At 33.9% G+C, this 19,341-nt stretch overlaps 1 long non-coding RNA gene across 4 annotated transcripts in view; it reads left to right on the forward strand.

Moving 5' to 3' along the window:
- Nucleotides 1-19,341, forward strand: part of LOC120886553 (uncharacterized) — a 102,670-nt gene that overhangs the window by 1,591 nt on the left and 81,738 nt on the right. For 3 of the 4 annotated variants that reach the window (XR_013439052.1, XR_013439053.1, XR_005729576.2), the window contains exons 1-2: nt 7,484-7,664; nt 8,255-8,350. This is a non-coding gene — a long non-coding RNA (uncharacterized LOC120886553). Of the gene's footprint in view, nt 1-7,483; nt 7,665-8,254; nt 8,351-19,341 lie in introns of those variants that run through there. The other variant, XR_005729577.2, reaches the window with a different exon arrangement.

Here is a 19,341-nt window from a genome sequence, read left to right on the forward strand (position 1 = left end):
AAGCTCTTGGCAGAAACAAGTCCTTAAACTATCCTTGTGCATCATAAGGAATAAACAACTTGAGATGCATATAATGAACTATAATTGTCCCCCAGCCCCAGAGGGTTGTAGTAATGTATGTAATCAAAATTCACAGCAATTCATTAAAAGTCAGAAGCCTAACTCTTCTGTCTACAGTTTTAAAAGCAAAACATGGTTAAAAAGTAAAATCGAAAAATATAAAATATACACTAAATGCTTAGCCAAACCTGTCTTTAAAATCCCCCCCCAACACCTTTTTTTTCCTCTTTCTTTTTCATATTCTTACTGCTCATTTTCACATACCTGACTATAACAATATCTTTAGGAGCAGGCAGTTCATTTTACATCTTTAAGGTCAGTGCTTGGACTCCAAAGACAAATGTTTGTTCCGTCTAGTCTTGCCCTTATGAACTCCCAACACCTCTGTGGGTCAAAAGCTCAAGACCACAAAGTTAAAACAGGATGATGAACTTATGTGCAGTTGTTAATCTCAGGCCATTGCCATCCATGGCAAAGGCCTTTACAGGAAAAGAATTCTACCCATGAAAAATAATTCTCAAATGCATTGCCCAAAATTAATATTTGAAAAAAAGTGTTTATACCAGAGATCAATTTATTTACAATATCTAATTGATAATCTATTTAATAGATATTTATGATTATAAAATTAAGGTTAACTTTTCTTAAACTTCTCACTAATATATTTAATATATGCAATGATATTCTCTATTTCAATTTTGGAACTCTTTTATTAGAAGTTTTTTTTTAATTTTTATTTTTTACTAAATTGATACTTTATGTTCACAATGATTTGGAGAAAAAGCAGTTTCTTCCCGAATTTTTATGCTGGTCACTCATGGCAACACTTTAAAAATAAAACTATATTATTCCTATTTTCTTCATTGGTTATCTCTGTTTACTCTATCACAAATTCAGCTACATACCAAGAATATCACAAATAAATAATGGAAGCCCAGGTGAAGAGTTTCCATTACTGAACTGTGTCTGATTGGAGTTTAGTCACTTATAATACAGTGGAAATATGTAAATTTAAATCAGGAGAGGCCTGAAGAACAAGAGATGTGTGTGTATAATTTATAATTAAAGAAGTATTACTTTTTTTGAAATAGGTTAGAAACTAGAGTCACAAAAACTATTTCTTTGTAAACTGCTACCTGAGAATTATACAAATTTCTATTCTTCTTAGAACTTTTAGATATGACAGATATAATTAGGTGTAATAAGGAGGGACTGGGTGTCAGGTAGCAAAGTCACCTCTGCAACTACAAAGAAAATGTGTGTTGAATCTGAGATACCTTGTCCTAATTTTCATGTTAGGAATTAATCTGTAATGTATGAATGGATTTTTTTTCCATTCAACATACCAGGCAAAGATTTGAATAATGTTCGCATTTTGACACCCATATCAAACTGAAAACACCTCAATCAACTGTTGGATGGATTTGGCATAATTATTGATACACTTTGCAGGATTTAAAGAGTGAGGATTCAGTGCTCACATACCACATTTGAAACGAACACAACTTATCAAATGGAGTTCTGACATGTGTGACTTTTAGTATCATTTTGGAAGTGAAATAACCTGTCAGATTTTAAAATGTGTTAACAACTGGATGGTTAAGTGGCAGGGACGTGAAGAGAGGACGTGGGCTTGGTTTGAGATCTTGTTCTGGAGCAGAGGCACTGACTGCCAGCCTAGAGGTAATCACAACAAAAGTTTTCCCCCAGGGGTTCTGAACAAAAATTCTATAGTAGAATAAATAAACTACCACACAGATTATCCTAACTAGCATCTGCAATCTTCCTTACAATAGCCATTTGTTGATGTCTTTCCAAATACATTAGAAGTGGCAGATGATTTATTTTGTTTTTGAAAAGTGCTTATAACCATTCATTCATTCAACAAATATTTAAGTTTCTACTATATGCCAGGCATTCTTTTCTAAGTACATTATCAAAGTCAAATAGTACAAAATGCCTAACATCCCTTTATTGGAGATGTCTTCACTTTAAATGGATTAAGGCAATTTACATAAAGGCATACACACAGAAAAATCTACTCCTCTCAAGCTTTGTACAATTGTTCATCCTGATTAGTTTATCTTTGTTGCTTGACACATAGTAGGTGCTTTTTATGTTGTGCACCATATATTACAATTCAGCTGAGGGTTTTTTTTACGTGAAAAATTGTCTCACAAAAAGAAATGTCTGGCCACTGCCACTGCTCAGTTGCATTAGTATCGTCATCTACAATTCTGGTCCCATAATTCTTATTTTTTTGTTTGATTTCAAAATGTTTTCCTTATTATTTTCATCACTTTAAATGTGAGAAACAAGGCAGAGAGGCAGTATGGGGCGGGATGGGCAGGGTGGATTGGTGGTGTTGGGATATGGCTCAATACTTACTTAGTTTTTAAACAATAAGTTGATTTTGTGGTGTGTGTGGGTGGTGGGTGTGTGTGTTATACTTTAGAAATTGCAACTCATCAAGGAAAAAATAATGGATTTAGTAGCAATGATACTTAGACTGGATGTAGTTTCTCTTTGTAGAACAGCAAGTCATTCTCAACTCCCATATTGCTGGTCATCCAGGGGGCTAAGCCATGCCTCTGGGTGCCACAGCAAGAGATGAGGAAGTAGTGAAGTATTTAAGAAATGTAAATGTGACTGAAAATTTCTTCTGAAGTAATTCACAGTCTGGATTTGGACTGCCACAGGACATTAATCTTATAAACCATAACCATTTCCTGTTTCTTAAAGAAAATTTGAAGAATCTTGGCCATGCATCATGCTAAAAGATGGTGTTCAAATCTGACCATGAAACACAAGGATTCCTTGATTCATAATTTCTTAGAAAACAGATAACAATTATTACATTTGGTTGATCTAAGGATTAAGGACTAAGAATAAAATTCCATTCCAAAGTGATCCCATTGACTTCTAAATTTCTATGTAATTTCTATCTCTATCTGTATCCATCTATATTCACTTATAAGATCTCTCTGTAGTTTGTATGTCTATCTGACTATCTTAAATTAGTGAATTTAAGATTCTTATTGCAAATAATATTATTTCAAGTGACTAGAATCTATTTATATGCGTAGATCATTTCTGTTATCCAGAATGCAGATGTATTTTGTAAACATTTTTATCTTTGCCCAAGTCCTGTAGGGACTACAATGTGTAAAGATGAACTGGTCAGTTTATTAGATTTGGACTAAACTCCTATTTATTTTTAACTTCAATTCTTATACATTTTACTTCCAATTTTGCACCTCTTTCTATTCTGAGTAAGAATTTAATAAAAATTTGGAGTATCATAATTTTAAAAATACTTTAAAATTGTGCTTCATCTTTCTAAGTTAGTATATAAACCCCAAACCTTTTGAAATCAATTCCTTGATAATCAGTCCTAGGTTTTGTACTTAATTTAAAAAGGCATACATGATTTTGCTCTCAGGGGAATACTACTGGAGAGCCAAGTTATCTTTCCTTTTCATGAAAATGTTTTTTTTTTTTTTTTTCCAAAAAGCCTTCATAATCCAATTGTTTGAAAGGTTCTGTATAAATTTGGGATTTTGGATGTCTGCAGGTCAGGAAAGTTCACCCGATTTAGTGAGTTCCCATTTAGTTAACCTGGTCTAGCCTAAATTCCTGTTTCTAAAGCCATTCTGTCATGTGTGATCTTTTTAATGGTTCAGCCGGGTTAACAAACTCTATTTCCGCCTCGTGCATCCCATTCTATAGAGAGGCCAAAGCTTTTCATTCAAGCTCTGGAAAATTACCTCCTCTTTTGCAGGTGGTGCTGTAAACAGGGAAGAAGATTAGGGAGTATCCTAGGCCATGCCCTTCCCCAAGGCCCCTCCTCCTCTCTATGACAAAAGAATGATAGAAGAGGAGACTTAAAAAGTATTAGTGCAAGAGGATATGGTTCAGGACAGAGTAATCAGGAAAAATGAAACAATAACAGGGAAAGTGAAATGAGGGACTCTTTGGAAAATACCACCAGAAAAATAGGCACAACCAAAAGAGAGATCCCAAGCTCTGTATATACAATTTGTTTGTTTTGCTTTTCAGAAGGTGTTAGACACAAAAGTGCAAGTGAGTCAATTAGAGGTATCCCACATCTTAAAAGGAAAGAAAGAAGGGGAAAAAACATACCTTTTTCATGATCACCCCCTGTCTTCTTCATTTTGGTACAATGTCTCAAGAAAGGATTATGTCACAGTGACCTTACTTTTTATAACTGCACCATCTTTTCTTATATAAATATTAACTACATTTGGCTTTTGGGGTGTCACACAATTAGCAAATTAGTTGTTCACTAAGGGTATTCATCTAGGTTTTGTAACACTTTCCCCACCTTAATTTTAGAATATTACATGCAAGGGGAAAAATTGCCTTCTTTTTATTGCACTCATTGAAATCCCTTCTCTTAATGCTAGGCTCTGGAGTTATAGTGGCAGTTACTTCTGTCATCAGAATATCAGCACTTTGAATGGAATTCTGAAAATTACAAAGACCACACAGGCATACGGAGGAATTGATCGCCCTCTCCATATGCTAAATGTACCCTCATTTGAAGCTTATGTATTTTAATACAGCCCCTTTTTTTTCAATTCAATTTATTGTATTTATCATGAGTATAAGATGGAAATTAGAAAATTCCTTCAAGGTTTTAGGTCTTTTATGCGCAATACTTATGAGAAAGAGGAGAACTTTTGCTGTTCTTTTATATGTGAAATTAGTGGATTGACCTAATGTCACAAGGAGTAAAACAAACTGTTCATTTGCACTTTTATGTACAAATATGAAGCACGATATTCATTTCCTAAAGAATCCAAAGGTACATTGGAGGGCTTTTAATTTCTATGTTTATAGTAACTTAATTTTATTTATTTCCAAAGTTAATATTGCTTGTATGGCATTCAGAAAGGCCCAGAGGCTGTGCGGCATCTCTCTGGAACAGTTGAAAAATTTCCAAAGGATTATCATCCCTGTGATATTAATGAATGAATCTTCTGTTATTTAAAGCTAAAGTAAGGCCATGATTTTTTCAGTCCATTTCTTCTAGACTTCATGATTTTCCCATTGAAAAGAAAATGTATGTCCTCTCCAGCATATCCAGGAGGAGTTAGCAATGCTCTGCCAGATGTACACACCAACAATACCAGTGGGTAGGGGAAACTCAAGAATGGCCCTGAACACCATTCCTGGAGATCTGGAAAGGGTGACTTAAACACAGTCTGGTCACTCTTTCCATATGCACATCAGCAGAGTTACACAATGGAGTGTCACTGGTTGATTGTAGTGTTTAGCAGTTGCAGTCACCATGCATTGGTATTGAGACCTTGAACAAGGACTTCCTCGTGTAGAGGAGCTGGCACTGTATTAAATAGTCCTATAAATTCATGCATTTCCATCTGTTTCTCCAGATATGGGTGTTTCTTTACTCGTCAGCTCATTAATCCTGTACTTAGTATCACATTTAAGCCAAAACCTAATTATGAGTCCAGAACCAGAGCATAATATTGTGAAGACAGGGGCATATATGTCTCTTAATGTCCCAGTGATGGCTTTAAAGGTTTATAAAAATGAAATAATTACTTTGAATATTATTGGTAAAATTATGAAAAGCATTTCTAGAATCCAAACACAATGGCATGTTAATTTCATAGTAAAATGTGGTCTTGCAACTGTAATTAATATCATCTATCTCAATAGCTGTGGGTCATTATAAGTTTAATTCAATTATTCTTGATGAAATATAGTGAATCCATAGTAGGTATCCGTTAACATAATTTGTGGCAATTTACAGAGAAGAGACTTCTTAAAGATATATGGTAAGAAATACTTTAACACATTTATAGTAGCTTAGTTTCAAAACTTAAAAAAAATCATAATTTACTTTGCTCTGGCAGTATACACACACACACACACACACACACACATACATACACACACCCTGTGGTTAGTTTATTCCCTGCTACTTTAACAATCAGTGACTGTTTTGGTGAAAGCCTAAAGCTTAATCCATTAAGAGCCATTCAGAACAAAACAAACAAACAAAGCTTTAACCACTTCAGTGACAACAGGGCAGAACCAACAAGCAGCTTTCTTAGAAAACCCTAGCAATTTTAGGATCAATAACCTCATACTAGATGCTACTAAGTGATGAAAGTTAGAGAATTTGTGCTTCCAGGGTTTAGAGAATAAAACAAAACACCTAAGTGTCAGGGGAAGGATGATTTGATAAATTTAGTTTGAGAAATATCCTGTAGTTAGTATCACATTTAAGCCAAAACCTAATTATGAGTCCAGAACCAGGGCTGACTTATGTTGTCTCTGTAGTCAAGATGAAAAATAAGCTAATTCAAACATCGCCCTGGACTAAAAATTTTACCTATGTGCTCTAAGAGTTGAACTGCTAAAATATCTTTTAGTCTTGTTCCAAGTTCCACTATGTGTGTGTGTGTGTGTGTGTGTGTGTGTGTGTGTGTGTGTGTGTGTGTGTTTGAAATTAAAATATATTTCTTTGAAAACAATCTTATCTATTATCTTTATATTGAAGTATTTAGGGTAACTTTACAGTCCACTTAATTCAAGGCTACAGTTTGGACAATAACACCAATAAGTACATTTATATATGAGAGGAGCAAAAACAAACATTTCTTCACAAGGTTAAAAGCCTGTTCATTTCCTTCTAGAAATATTCCTTTGTATATTATCTTTTGAGAAAAAAAAATCCATTAGCTTCTTTGATACATTCTCTAGTCTTAAATTGTACACCAGTACAGCAGAATATGTTTGATGGAGAAAATTTACTGCAGTTCTATGTAATAAAAACGGCTCCTATATTCTTTGCATTCGTTATATTTTCTTTTTTCAGTTTCACAAAACAATTTTAAAATGCTCTCTCTCTCTCAAAGTTATAATTTTAAAAGTGCCTTTATATTTATACTTAATTATAAACTCAGTAATGAAATAAGCGTATTATTTATTATTTATCTCAAAATGTCAGCTGGCTAGACTTTACCCACAAATTATCTGGAGGCATTAAATTATATACCTTCATAGGTAGTCAACACTGTTGGGATTGCCTGCGGTATGTTTACACGCTAATTTGTTTACTGAATATTGTCTACTCATTTATGTTTTTGCTTTTATTTTTCTTTGTTAACAGATCCTCACTGAAGAGACATATTTAATATGAGGATTTTATATAAAAAAAGAAACATCTTCATGCTTAAAAATAAGCACCGGATAAAATGCAGAGTAATCTCTGGGCTGAAATGTCATCAGATAACATTGACCATTAATATTTTACAGACGAAAGAAGTAAATTACCCTGCAATATCATTAAAATGCATGATTTTTTTCCTGTGTCAGAAACGCTGTGCAGTTTTGTCTGGATTCATTAAGGCACTCGTTGTAGAAGTGCCTTGCCAACCGGAATGTGGGTGGCTATAATGGCAGCCTGTAGGTTTGTATGGAAAACAAGTATGGCACTGTGAAAAAATCCTTCTCTCACCCTACAGATACCTGTACGGAGAGCTTGGGAGACATTTCCATAGGCTCACTGTCAAGTGAGTGCTAAGGCCCCCATTCACTGGGAAGCAAAGGTAAGTCTGAAAAAAAATGTATTGAAGGAAAAGAAAAGGGGTGGGGAGTGAGGTGGAATCACCTAGTACTGAAGCAGCCTCACCAAGTGACAGACACGTAGACAACTCTGATGCTGCCAGAACAACACTCTGCACAGCCCACCAGCAAGCAATTTGTTACAGCGACAAGAATATCCTCCGCAATTTGGCATCAGGGTCCTTGGACAGCCAACTGCGCCTGTACAGCACGAGACGTGCTATTCCGCAACCGGGAAGATGGGAACCGAGGTTCTCATTATTATGTCCAAATGTGTTATTTTATGAAAAACATATCTTTTGTCATGATCAACATAGAGATAGAACAGTAGTAATTGATAATAACTGGGGGCAAAAAAAGACAACAAATTGAAAAAAAAAATATCTCCTTGTCTGTTTTTGAGGTACCCTGGGGGCTGAGACGATTTCAGGATGTTTGCTTGATACGTCTGGTATTTTATGGCACGCTCCCACAGTGTTTCATAGAAAGAATGAATCCATAGGTACAAGAATGAACTTGGAGAATTTTTGTAGTAATTTGCTTTTAGCAGAATATACTCTTTGCTTTGTTTTAGACTTCGACGTGTTTGTTTACGGTGTGTTGATTAATACATTGGCCGAGTGCAAATCCTTTCTACCGGTATGATTTGAAATAAGACAAAGAACTCAAGGTAAGTTGAGTTATAAATGTGCAAAGGAAAGACCCTTTACTCCTTGCATTGCTACCCTGGTAATCTATTATAAAAGTGCAGTAAAGGAGAGAAGCCAGAAGCATAGGATAAAGGTATCTGATAAATAAGCAAGTAGTGTTCCCTTGCCAATTACTTGGCATCTTACTTTGTAATTAATGCCACAGTAATGAAAAAAGTGGTAGGCACAAAGATTGGGCCTTTTGTGCATTCTATACAGAACCAAACACTCATAAAAATCTAGCTCAAAGCTAGCCTAGTTTGGCTCTCTGCACAATCAAAACTTGCTAGAGAATTAGAACAATCCCATAGGTGTGTGTGTGTGTGTGTGTGTGTGTGTGTGTGTGTGTGTGTGTTACAATGCGTTATATAAGAGTGACATCAGGCAGTTATGGTATTGCTGTACCCATCAAACAGACAAGGGTATCCTTCATTCCCCAGACATGATGGAATTGTGTACCCATTCTGCCAGGAGCGAACATGGTATCTATTATGTTGTTCACCAGTTGTCCTTTGAAGCACTGTAGCTAACTGCTGCTTGATAGGTTATAGTAACTATGTTGCAATGCCTGGTATATTTATATTTGTGCTCTATACAAACTTTCAGGATATAATAAAAATACTTGAGTTAAATAATTATGAGAGTGATACTATTAGTGGGCATTTTAAAGAAGTACTAAATAATATAACTTAGGCAATTTTCATATTATTTGAAATATAGTACAAAACATCATGTTAATATTATAATGATATTTTATAAAAATATAAAGCAAGTTTTTTCTCTCTATTCACATAAACTGGATGGCAGTAAGTGCCTTAGGGTTGTGAGAGTTGAGAATGAGATGTTTAATTGAAACACTGTGGAATTAGTGTTGAAGGTGGAGTGTGTTGACTAGCTAGGTACAAGGACAATGAAATGAAAAGGCCTAAGATTCATATCCTTTGAGGGATAAGGTACAAAGGAAAGGGAGAAAAAAGAAGTGTGTGCGGAGTGTTCAAGGATAGAGGGTACAAAATACAGTGGAGACCATAAAGAAAACTAACCCCTACTTTTCTAAGCTTTGCATGGGGTGTTTTCCTTGCAACTCCCATTAAAGTCAATGGGAATCATGCAGCTAAAACCCCGTGTAACTCTTTGACAATTTACTTCCTAGTGTCAAGAAAAGAGTACTACCTACTAAGGGCAATTTACTCATTTTAGTTTGTGCCTCCCATACAAAGATGAATTTGATAGAACATAGCAGGAGGAAAAGAGAGACTGCATTTAAGATTTTGTTATTGTAAAAAAGTCATCATTGAAAAATGTCGCCTAAACTCTCACCTTGTTTAGCAACAACAATAAACAGAGAAAAGCAATCCAGTAAAAGAATATGAAAAGAAGTGTAGACTTGATTACAAGAAAAATGATGATTGCTAGTGTAAGGTTTTTCTCCCCCCCCCCATTTTAAATTCTTAAGCTCTGAACACAATCGCAGGATAATAAGAATACAGGAAGATTCTTAAGATAGCAAATTGAAGCTGCTGATTGCTTGCTTTTCTCATACACCTCAAGTTGTATATATGTAAATACAGCAATGGTATTCTTCCAAAATCTTTATTAATACAAATACAATAGAAGGAAGGCTACTAAAGTTTCCTAGTTTTTGGTAGAAAAGTAGGTAAAATGATAAAGTTCTCTTCTGCTATAAGAAATCATTGATTATATGCATCATGCCCTCTTTATAATATAATTTTTGAAATATGGAATGTACATATTAAGAAGTACATGCTATTTGCAAATGCTTTCATGAACTTTGAAGTCAGAAAATTAACACTGGCTTTCAAAGTGTTTATTTCTATTACTAGCCTCTATAATTTTTTACTTTTAAATGAAAAGTTTTTATTTCAGTGCAGCATCACTTTATTGATACAATTCTTATAATCCCATAATAAGCTTATGTGGGTTGAAGAGAGGGCTCCTGTGTTTTCTAATTCTGTTCTCTGTGATTTGTTTTTTCCTTCAGAGGGAAAAGAAGTAAGATTCTATATGTTTCTGCTTTTTATTGTGTGGCTAGAGTACAGACAATCTACAGACAACTGCCTATGCAAATTTATTACTTAGCAATACAGTTTCTCAGTTGTTATGGTTAAATGAGTGTTTCTCACTATGGACCTAGCTGTAGCTGTACTTTAGTGTAGGTGAGCATACTGCTGCGGCAGCCTTGGGACCATTGCAGTCTGATTGCATCAATTAACAAATCCTGAACTTTACCACCAGAACAAGACATAGCTACACATTTATGAATGTCTGGCTTTGAAAAATTAGAGTAATTATGTCACCAAAGCTACCATTGATTTTCAGATAGACATTTTAATAATTTTGCAAGAGTAAGAACCTTTCTGAAAGTGCACTGATATTTTTATGGTGGAGATAATATGTAAGGATGAATACAGTGATTTTATATGTGAGAACATTTAAGAAAAGAGATATTGTAACTGAACAGAATTTAGATGTGTTTCTGGATTGAGTCCTCTACTATAAATTACATGTTGGAAGGTTTTGACTGTGTGAGAACTCCTGAAATCTGATTTTCCTGGAGAGAGGAATGAGAATTCACAGAATAATGAAAAGAATATAAAACTAATAAAAAAATCATAGAAAAAGATAAATTTAAAATATGAAAATTCTATAAGTTCTAGCTTAAAAACTCACAGCAGGTTCATGTTCCTTCTTATATCTCAGACTGTTAGTTAGTGAGTAGATCACAGATCCTTAAGCAAATACATGTTGAAACATTTCCGTTCACAAATTAAACCTGAATTGAATTTAGCACACAAAGCTCTTTAGTTAGCAGTTACATTTTTCAATTTTTTTCTTCTAATTGAACATGGGTATGTCAAACAGTATTTTTATACCAGTAAGAATAAATTAGTATCAGTATTTAAAGCAAAAACAAAAACAAAAACACCAAAAACAGGAAAAGGGGAAAAGATGGAGTCAGATCTTGCAGTGGGAATGTTCTTCTCAATGTTGCAGAATTTTTTCCCCTCCATATTTCAGTGTCATCATTTCATTTTGAATAAGAACTTGAATAATCATCAACATATTTCATGGAACCAAAGATTTATATGGTTATATATTCTAGATCTCTTATTTTAAGAATTATATTTTCATAATTTGAAAGAATTATATACTTTAACAGAAATTTAAAAATTAATCTTTTTATATCAGACTTTTTTTTTGCTAGGAATTTGTTATAAATCAGTGTTTTCCAGCGTTGAGATTTAAGGCATTTTTAAATATTCATTTTCCCCCATATCTTCTTCCACATGGTTAAGAAATTATTATGACTTTGGCATGACATCTCTGCAGTCATTTTGCAGTATATGTAGTTGGGGAAAGCTTGTGAGAAATATATATTGCCTTCCAGTATTTCCAAACCACATGTTTAGTTACAGAACAAGGGGTTTTACACACATAGAGACTGCATTATCTCTTAGCTTAATGAGAAGCATTTTGCATATATTTACTCTGCAACATTTTACCAGCCCCAGGGATGTTTTTTCTTGAACTGATTTTATCACCTGTATAGAAGAATTATACAAATGTTCTCACTAAGAAGGTTTAAGTCAGAAACTAAACAAAAAAGTATGTAGTCAAATTAGTGACTAATTATATTCATGAGGATGAGTTTGTATACACAAAATTTTTTTCTTAGTGGCCACTTTTCTCTTTTCCCTACCCTTATCTACATTTCTTCAAACTTGACACTTGAGTGGTCTTCTGAAACTCAAATATGTTTTGACAGCTAAAGTGTGGAGGGAGTTAATTGCTGGGTAAAGGTATAGTATTGTTAAAGATATTGATTCTCTGGCTCCAGAGATCTTTGGGGTTTTCTGCATGGCAAATTTCTGATGTCCCACTTCAAAGATTCAAAGTCAGAACCCTTCTTTGCTACATCCAAGAAAAAGAAGTCACTGGACACTAGGCTGATTGGTCTGGAGCTAAAGGTTACCCACTGGTTACATGCTTGCCTGGGACCCAAGCAATGAAAGGGATTCTTCATACAAGGCTAAGCTGTCTCTTCTCTTTGATATGGATACACAACTTCTTTAACACCAAGAAGACTCAAGCATGGGAACTGGAAGAGGAATGGGTGTTATAAGATGGAATGGGTTCTTGAAATTTTTCAAAGATATCCTGAAAAAGGAAAAACAACAACAACAACAACAAACAATTATTTAAAATACTAAGAAGGGTTAAGCTTAAACATGGTGAAGCAGGACAAGAAATATTCCTTTTATGGATGGCAAATGTATAGACCAAGGCAATGACTCAGGTGAAACACAATACAATTTTTCACAATTATTTAAGTGTGAAAGGCATATAATTTGTAGGTTCTTCCATGGTCTTTTGAATGGCAGTATAGGGCAATGGAAAAAATAAAGATGTTTCTCTGGTATTTCAAATAACATGCTGTATACATTTGAGTATGCCATTTAATAAGGGCTTTGCGTTTTTTTCATTAGCAAAGGAAAACATGGGTTTATTATATCCAAGGGATGGTAAGATGATGATTTTATTACAACTATAGTTGTCAAAAATGCCCAGATAGATGCAACGTAAACAAGATCCTAGCACTGGTAACATAAGAAGTAATATAAGATTATTTCTGATATCAATTTTTTTTCATTTTTAAGCTCTTAGTCTTCAAAAGAGTATGTTGTATTTACTGTAATAATTTTACTCATTTGTTCACCCAATTTATTGAGTCTTGACTAAAGTGCATGATTGTGCTTGCTATTGGTAACTCAGAGGTCACTGAGATAAAGTATTGATTGTGTAGTGAATGAAGAAATAAACCACAGGTAAAGCTAGGATAAATATATGCCAACATGTTTATAAGATATTGAAGGAGTTACTGCTAACTTTGCCTCAGAGAGACAGGAAAGCTCCATACAGGAGATGATCACTGAACCAGACTGATGTTAAAGATGGGACCATTTCAACTTCTTGCCAATAGACTGAAGATTGATACAATATGGCTCAGAGTTAATTTGTGGTTTTTAAGAAACACTTGCCTTTGAAATATTTCTTCTTTTTTTTCTGGCTTCAAAAATATATATTATTGTGAAGTTCTCTTTCTACCAATTGGTTTTGCTAATGGCTTTTCTTTCTTGTCTTTTTTATATTACATAGGGAGCAAATAGGCTAACAGAAAATACTAAATACAAATGGGTAGCTAATGTCATGACTATTCTCCACTCATTTAGTACCTCTATTTTTTGTTTGTTTGTTTGCAAGAAAAAGTAAAGAAGAAGTAAGTCAATGTAGTTATGAGAATTTTAGGAGATAACAGGAGAGAGACAGGCATACTAATAAGCCTAAGCTGGGAAATTTATTCTCAAATATTTGAGAAAATTCTAGAACTTTTCAATAGCCAAAGCATTTTTTCCTGATATACAATGTGTTATACAATTAATCACTCTAATAGGTGTGAAAAATAAGCAGATAACAGGATGATTGGTACATAGAAAATATCTGAAACAAAATCAAAATCTAATGATCGAGGTCAGTGTTTGTCAAAGTATAAGGTGGTTAAAAACTTCCTGAACAACTTGCTAAAATGTAGTAGGGCTGCATAGGGTGAATGAGTTGTCATATTTTTTTTTTTTTACAAATTTTCAGATGCTGCTGATACAGCTAGTTTATCACCCTTTGAGAATTTCTGATCTAGACCAGTGATTCTTGAATTTTATCTGTATGTGAGTCTCTTGGATCTTGATAAGTTGAAGATAATGATTTGGTTGGCTCTGGGGTGGATGGGAGGATTTGCTTTTGAACAAGTTCAAGGATGAGGCTAATGCAGCTGATCTATAGACACATTGTAAGAATCAAGGATTTAGATGGTTTCCTCCTTATAAGCCCAAGGCATATGACAGGGCATATTGGTTTCATAAAATAGATACAATGTGGGTGCCAAATTCATTTCCTGACCAAATAAGATTATATCCTCACCAATGAGAGCTAATATAGAATTAATGTTTAAAGTTCCAACTATTCTGGAACTTTAGACACATACTACCCAGATTTGGCCATGTACAAAATTCATTATATTTCTCCAATTCTGAAAATTATGTATAAATACAGAAGGCAAGACAGGATGGTTTAGTATCCCAATGAAAAAAGCAAAAAAGGATCCTAGAAATAAAGTGACTTAAAGAGTGTCATCTAGCCTTCTTGTTTAATATTTTTATTTAGTAAAACATGTTCTATTTATATAAAGCAAAAGGTTAAACTAAATCAGGTGAAGTGAGCTGGAAAATATTCTTAATTTTGATCAGATAACAGTCCCCGGTGGATTATGTGTGTGGGTGAGAAGGAGCCTTACTTGTATGTGTTGTCTATCTTCAACCCACATTTCCTCAGTTATTGATAATTCTCCACTCCTTCTCTACTGTGTAAACCTTTTTTTTTTGTTTTAAGAAAAATAGAGAAGTGAAATTGCAATGATGATAATACATTAGAGGATTTGAAATAGAAGTTTCTAAGAGAATATTCAAATAAAAAGTACAAGAAGTAGGATCCTTAGCATATAGTTTTGCCAGCTTTGAATAATTTTAAGCATTATTAGGATGCATGCATTTCCGTTCTAAGATCCTTCCATTAAACAAAGTTTCAAGTGATATACTGTTTAAATTCAGCAATTCGATTCCCAGTACTTCTTCTTTCCCTTCTCTCTTCTAATCCTTTTCCTCTTTCCCTGATCCTCTTCCTCTGCTCTCTTTGTCTTCTATTATCTATAACTATAATGCACTCATTAAAAGAAACAAACAAACAAACCACTCAGCAACTCAAAATGGCTTTTCCATAGCTAGTGTCAATTTTCAGTTTATTCATTTGGTAGACTGGATCAAATACAAATAAACAATCACCGTAAAAAAAATACTCAGGGCTGGGGATGTGGCTCAAGCGGTAGCGCGCTTGCCTGGCATGCAGTGCGGCCCGGGTTCGATCCTCAGCACCACATACCAACAAAGATGTTGTGTCCGCCGAGAACTAAGAAATAAAAATTAAAATTCTCTCTCTCTCTCTTTCTCTCTCCTCTCTCACTCTCTCTTTAAAAAAAAATACTCAAACCTTAGCCAAACAAATGTAAGAATAGTTAATATTATTAATGTGATTTTAATATTGCTGTTTGCCTAGTGTTTGTGGCATTTTGAATGATAAATTCTGAGGATAAATGATTACCTTTACAATTATAACCAATTCAGTTCTTTTTTTTTTTTCATTTCTGCTTCTTTCTTCTCCCCAAAGGTATTATTTTCTAGTGCATTTACCCTGTTGGACTATTCTAAGAAAAAAATATTTGAAGGTTGTTTGACTTCTTGAAAATATCATACTTAGATCTTTAGCTAATATCTATTCAAAAGAAATTAGGAACAATATTTCATAATGTAGATATTTGGCCTAGAAGAGCCATGACTCTGAACTTGTTGGAAAAAAAATAACCCTTCCAAAAGCAATGGGCCCTCTTTACAGAAAATGCTTATGAAGCATATAGACAAAGAAATTGTGTATGCAAAGGAGTGCATATTCCCTGTCAATTGGAAGGAAGATAAGAAACTCTGGTCTTTGCAATCGAGGTAGAGTTAACCAAAATGCCATTCCCGCCCCCCCTTCTGTCTTATATAGACATTGAAACCAGATGGATCAATAGACTGTTTTTCTAAATACATCATTTTGTTTTTATTGTGTAAACCTTTCCTTATAAATAAGCCTTTATACTGATTTGTAACATAGAAGCAAGTGGACATCTGGCTTCTGTGAAAAATATGATTCACTCATTTGCATTTTTAAATTCCATTCATTCCATTTTTAAATTGTTCACTTGTCCTCTTTGCTCTTTCTAAAAGCAACTCTTCTCAACTCTCTTTAATTCCAAATACTCACAGAGTTTATGTTTTTTTATAACTTGGAACATCATTCAATTAAAACTTTAAAATGAAAATCAATATTCAAGTCCCATAGATGAGGAAAACTGCAATATCTAAGTGAGTCAGAAGTTAATTGAGGACCAACAAGAATTTGGGTAACAAAAAATCAGTTTACCCCTAGTACTTTATATTGGATCTTGGAATATTTTTCAGAAGCCATTTTTCAAACTTCAGAAGCAAATCCTAACAAATAATTCATTTCTTCATCATAGTGGTTATGAGATTTCTCCAAAAAAAGTATTTTAAGTATATAGAGTTATTTCTGTCATTAGTGATATGCTTTTAAAATTTGTGGGGAGGAAGACCTGTCACACTATTTTGATGTGTGTATATATATATATATATATATATATATATATATATATATATATATAGTCTGCAGTAATAGATTTTGTGAATAATAATTGAGGGTCTAAGAACTGGAAACCTCAAAGATTTAGTCATTAATTCCCAGGCCACATTCTTCTTCGTGTGTGGCAAATCTGGAATTTCTACAACATCAAACTCTCATAATTATCAAGAGCAGAAAAACTTGGAAATTCCATTCAAGTTTTAGTTAATGTTTCTCACAGAACATTTTATTCTCCATCTTAAAATAATAGACTTATGTGGAACCATAGCACATTTAAATAGCTAAGCAGTCAAATTTAATCTGTTTGAATATTTTTCTACATCCAACTAGCTACATCCTGCAAAGGCACACGTATGTGTGTGGGCGAGTGAGTGAGTGAGTGAGTGTGTGTATGCAAATAAAAAGATTTTCTCCAACTGGCGAAACTAACACCAGGTAGCCATGAAAGGCAAAGGTAAGAGTCTGGGAGAAGCTATTTCACCATGATCTTCAGCTGTGAACTTTGGACGCAAGTTTAAAAACACACCACAAGAAACACTTTTCTAAAAATTAGAGTAATATGAGTTTTACAGAGACTGACTTGGGGGATCAGGTAGCATGGCCAGGAAGGAAGTCAGATGTATCTATTCCCTTCATAGACCTGAAGCAAGGGCATAAGTGAACCAGGTAGTTGAAGTTCTTAGGCCCTGAGTTTGTGTGCTCATTTATAACTCCTGTCTCACAATTGATGTTATTTGCTAATATCTTACTATTTAGAAAATAGTTAGATTAACATACTAGATTGGAATTAGAAGTGAATTTGATTAAACTCACATGGGATTTCGCAAAAAGCCATCGTACTAAAGTAACATTTCAATTCTGGCTTTGGTGTCTATAATTGGAGAGAAAAGAATTGAGTTAATGGTGCGGTTCAAAAAGCTGTAAAAAAATGAGAGCCTCCATCTTGAGATCAAAGAATGATAAAACTTTTATAAAACTTTTAAAATTATAAAACTTTTAAAGGATTTTATTGATTTTATGTATTTAAAGGATTTTATTTAGAATTATAGATGTACATCATGCCTGAACATAACTACACACTAGAGAAGTGGATTTTTAAGAGTTACCTGTAGCATAATTAGACTAACATGATCTATTTGAGGTAAGCAAATCAGTTCCACTGATTATTTTTTAAAAATGTCTCAACTCCTATGTTTCAAGGAGGATCAAACTGTTACCATTAGGATACTCAGTAGATGTGACTAATTGTTGCTAGTTACGTATATATGTGCATTACAGTTCAATATGGATGTCACACACTTCAATTTCTTGAAGAACAAGAAGCAGTCTACCTCTTGTTCCCACTGATAGAGCTGTAAGAATTCAGCATTTAGGGAAAGAGCATAACCTCTCACTCTCTGAAGGAAATTTAACTGCCCTGCTGGTGAACAAGTAAAGGTATGAATGCCAATTAGCATGTCATTCAGGCTATCCACCTGATGTAATCAGAAGAATTGAAGAAGCTTTTTAAAAACAGTTCTGGAGAGAAATATGGACAGCCATTCACAGCATTCTTGTGTCTGGAACAAATATTCATAGAATTCTCCATAGAGGTGATGCTAAAAAACCAGTCCCTCAGGCTGACTAGAAGAGTCTGTGTTTGGTAGATTGGGGCAAAGCAGAAATTCTGTCTGAGTTGATAAGGTCACAAAATAAGTGTTCAATCAATCAATCAATCACACTCTTTCAGTAAAAATACAAGTGAGTTTTGGTCATAGTTTTTAGTTCACTCTGTCTTGTGAAATGGATAATGTCTTCCCCTATATACTTTGTAGACAGGTAGCAAGGACACAAGATGACAATTCCTTCTAAATATATATTTTGAAGTTTTAGGGAAAAATGTACAAGTATATAAAAATCTAAGACATAATAGTCTATGGTAATGTATAATGGATTTTATTTGAATTATTATTATGAACTGAGGTTCTTTTTTTTACATTGATACAGAGCTGTTATTATTATTGTTACTTTCTGTATTATATTTTTTATTTTTATGTAAATTTTTATTTATATATAACTGCAGAATGCATGGTAATTCTTATTGCATATATAGAGCACAATTTTTCATATCTCTGGTTGCATACATAATATATTCACACCAATTCATGTCTTTACACATGTACTTTGGATAGTAATGATCATCACATTCCACCATCATGAATAATCCCATGCCCTCTCCCTTTCCCTCCAACCCCCCTCTGCCCTGTCTAGAGTTCATCTGTTCCTCCCATGCTCGACCTCCCTATCCCACTATGAAATCAGCCTCCTTATATCAAAGAAAACATTTGGCATTTGGTTTTTGGGGATTGGCTAACTTCACTTAGCATGTAAAACCAAAGACTAAAGTCTCAAAAAAATCAGTATAGAACCCACAACTATGAAATAATTTTTTGATTAGTATTGCAATTCAGTGAAGATGAAGATGAAGTTAAAACTTTTCCTCTAAACTATGTCTTTATTTGCCATATAATTTATTTGTATTAATTAAAATTTTCCCTGGAAAAAAAACAAATTTCAAAATGCACAAATGAGAGCATGCATAATATAGAATATTTTGACAAAGTGGATGTATCTGTGTACTCCAATGATATCAATAAGATAGCTC

Source organism: Ictidomys tridecemlineatus, chromosome 5, assembly GCF_052094955.1.
Source record: "Ictidomys tridecemlineatus isolate mIctTri1 chromosome 5, mIctTri1.hap1, whole genome shotgun sequence".
Lineage (NCBI taxonomy): Eukaryota > Metazoa > Chordata > Mammalia > Rodentia > Sciuridae > Ictidomys > Ictidomys tridecemlineatus.